Source organism: Papilio polytes, unplaced genomic scaffold (genome assembly GCF_000836215.1).
Source record: "Papilio polytes unplaced genomic scaffold, Ppol_1.0 DF823177.1, whole genome shotgun sequence".
In the NCBI taxonomy this organism is placed as follows: Eukaryota; Metazoa; Arthropoda; class Insecta; order Lepidoptera; family Papilionidae; genus Papilio; species Papilio polytes.
The window spans coordinates 3680575-3684703 of NW_013526027.1; positions in this window are offsets into that span (position 1 = coordinate 3680575).

A 4129-nucleotide genomic window follows, 5' to 3' on the forward strand; every position below is an offset into this window, starting at 1 on the left:
TGCGCTATACACTATGCGCTATGCGCTATTTGCATAACTTGATATGCGATTTTCGAGTTTCGACTTTCGAGTTTTCGATAAGCGATATGCGTTATGCGCTATGCGCTATGCGCTACTTGCATAACTCGATATGCGATTTTCGAGTTTCGACTTTAGAGTTTTCGATAAGCGATATGCATTATGCACTATGCGTTATGCACTATGCGATAGCACTATGTGCTATGCGATATTTGCATAACGCGATATGCGATTTTCGAGTTTCGACTTTCGAGTTTTCGATAAGCGATATGCATTAAGCGCTATGCGCTATGCGCTATGCACTATACGCTATGCGCTATTTGCATAACGCGATATGCGATTTTCGAGTTTCGACTTTCGAGTTTTTGATAAGCGATATGCGTTATGCGTTATGCGTTATGCGCTATGCGCTATGCGCTATGCACTATGCGCTATGCGCTATGCGCTATTTGCATAACGCGATATGCGATTTTCGAGTTTCGACTTTCGAATTTTCGATAAGCGATATGCGTTATACACTATGCGCTATGCGCTATTTGCATAACGCGATATGCGATTTCCGAGTTTCGACTTTCGAGTTTTCGATAAGCGATATGCGATATGCGCTATGCGCTATGCGCTATGCACTATGCGCTATGCGCTATTTGCATAACGCGATATGCGATTTTTGAATTTCGACTTTCGAGTTTTCGATAAGCGATATGCGTTATGCGTTATGCGCTATGCGCTATGCGCTACGCACTATGTGCTATGCGCTATTTGCATAACGCGATATGCGATTTTCGTGTTTAGATTTTCGAGTTTTCGATAAGCGATATGCGTTATGCGCTATGCGATATGCGCTATGCGCTATGCGCTATGCACTATGCGCTATGAGCTATTTGCATAACGCGATATGCGATTTTCGAGTTTCGACGTTCGAGTTTTCGATAAGCGATATGCGTTATGCGTTATGCGCTATGCACTATGCGCTATGCGCTATGGGCTATATGCATAACGCGATATGCGATTTTCAATTTTCGAGTTTCGAGTTTTCGAATAGCGATACGCGTTATGCGCTATGCGTTATTCGCTATGCGCTATGCTCTATGGGCTATTTGCATAACGCGATATGCGATTTTCGAGTTTCGACGTTCGAGTTTTCGATAAGCGATATGCGTTATTCGTTATGCGATATGCGATATGCGATATGCGCTATGCGCTATGCGCTATGCGCTATGCACTGTACGCTATGCGCTATTTGCATAACGCGATATGCGATTTTCGAGTTTCGACGTTCGAGTTTTCGATAAGCGATATGCGTTATGCGTTATGCACTATGCACTATGCGCTATGCGCTATGGGCTATTTGCATAACGAGATATGCAATTTTCGAGTTTCGACTTTCGAGTTTTCGATAAGCGATATGTGATATGCGCTATGCGCCATGCGCTATGCGCTATGCACTATGCGCTATGCGCTACTTGTATAACTCGATATGCGATTTTCGAGTTTTCGATATGCGATATGCGTTATGCGCTAAGCGCTATGCGCTATACGCTATACACTGCACGCTATGCGCTATGTGCTATGTGCATAACGCGATATGCGATTTTCAATTTTCGAGTTTCGAGTTTTCGAATAGCGATACGCGTTATGCGCTATGCGTTATGCGCTAAGCGCTATGTGCTATGTGTATAATGCGATATGCGATTTTCGATTTTCGAGTTTCGAGTTTTCGATAAGCGATATGCGTTAAGCACTATGCGCTATGCGCTATGCACTATGCGCTATGCGCTACTTGCATAACTCGACATGCGATTTTCGAGTTTCGACTTTCGAGTTTTCGATAAGCGATATGCGTTATGCGCTATGCGCTATACACTGCACGCTATGCGCTATGTGCTATTTGCATAACGCGATATGCGATTTTCAATTTTCGAGTTTCGAGTTTTCGAATAGCGATACGCGTTATGCGCTATGCGTTATGCGCTAAGCGCTATGTGCTATGTGTATAACGCGATATGCGATTTTCGATTTTCGAGTTTCGAGTTTTCGATAAGCGATATGCGTTAAGCACTATGCGCTATGCGCTATGCACTATGCGCTATGCGCTAATTGAATAACTCGACATGCGATTTGCTTTATGCGTTATGCGCTATGCGCTATGCACTATGCGCTATGCGCTATGTGCATAACGCGATATGCGATTTTCGATTTTCGATTTTCGATTTTCGAGTTTCGAGTTTCGAGTTTTCGATATGCGCTATGCGCTATGCGCTATGCGCTATGCACTACGCGCTATGCGCTATGTGCATAACGCGATATGCGATTTTCGAGTTTCGAGTTTCGAGTTTTCGATAAGCGATACGCGTTATGCGCTATGCGCTATGCGCTATGCGCTATACGCTATGCGCTATGCGCTATGTGCTATGCGCTATGCGCTATGCGCTATGGGCTATTTGCATAACGCGATATGCGATTTTCGAGTTTCGACTTTCGAGTTTTCGATAAGCGATACGCGATATGCGCTATGCGCTATGCGCTATGCGCTATGCACTATTTGCATAACGCGATATGCGATTTTCGAGTTTCGACTTTCGAGTTTTCGATAAGCGATACGCGTTATGCGCTATGCGCTATGCGCTATGCGCTATACGCTATGCGCTATGCGCAATGCGCTATGCGCTATGCGCAATGCGCTATGCGCTATGCGATGTGTGCATAACGCGATATGCGATTTTCGATTTTCGATTTTCGAGTTTCGAGTTTCGAGTTTCGAGTTTTCGATATGCGCTATGCGCTATGCGCTATGCGCTATGCACTACGCGCTATGCGCTATTTGCATAACGCGATATGCGATTTTCGAGTTTCGAGTTTTCGATAAGCGATACGCGTTATGCGCTATGGGCTATGCGCTATGCGCTATGCGCTATGTGCAAAACGCAATATGCGATTTCCGATTTTCGATTTTCGAATTTCGAGTTTTCGATAAGCGATAAGCGATTCGCGTTATGCGATATGCGTTATGCGCTAAGCGCTATGCGCTAAGCGCTATGCGCTATGCACTATGCGCTAAGCGCTAGGTGCTATTTGCATAACGCGATATGCGATTTTCGAGTTTGCGATAAGCGATACGCGATATGCGCTATGCGCTATGCACTACGCGTTATGCGCTATGCGCTATGCGCTATGTGCATAACGCGATGTGCGATTTTCGATTTTCGATTTTCGATTTTCGATTTTCGAGTTTCGAGTTTGCGATAAGCGTTACGCGATATGCGCTATGCACTATGCACTACGCGCTATGCGCTATGCGCTATGTGCATAACGCGATATGCGATTTTCGATTTTCGATTTTCGATTTTCGAGTTTCGAGTTTGCGATAAGCGATACGCGATATGCGCCATGCGCTATGCGCTATGCACTATGCGCTATGCGCTATGTGCTATTTGCATAACGCGATATGCGATTTTCGAGTTTCGAGTTTCGAGTTTTCGATAAGCGATATGCGTTATGCGTTATGCGTTATGCGTTATGCGTTATGCGTTATGCGTTATGCGCTATGCGCTATGCGCTATGCACTTTGCGCTATGCGCTATGGGCTATTTGCATAACGCGATATGCGATTTTTGAATTTCGACTTTCGAGTTTTCGATAAGCGATACGCGATATACGCTATGCGCTATGCGCTAAGCGCTATGCGCTATGCGCTACTTGCATAACTCGATATGCGAGTTTCGAGTTTCGACTTTCGAGTATTTGATAAGCGATATGCGTTATGCGATATGCGCTATGCGCTATACGCTATGCGCTATGCGCTATGCGCTATGCACTTTGCGCTATGTGCTTTGTGCATAACGAGATATGCGCTTTGCGCTATGCGCTATGCGCTATGCGCTATGCACTACGCGCTATGCGCTATGTGCATAACGCGATATGCGATTTTCGAGTTTCGAGTTTCGAGTTTTCGATAAGCGATATGCGTTATGCGCTATGCGCTATGCGCTATGCGCTATACGCTATGCGCTATGCGCTATGCGCTATGCGCTATGCGCTATGGGCTATTTGCATAACGCGATATGCGATTTTCGATATTCGACTTTCGAGTTTTCGATAAGCGATACGCGAT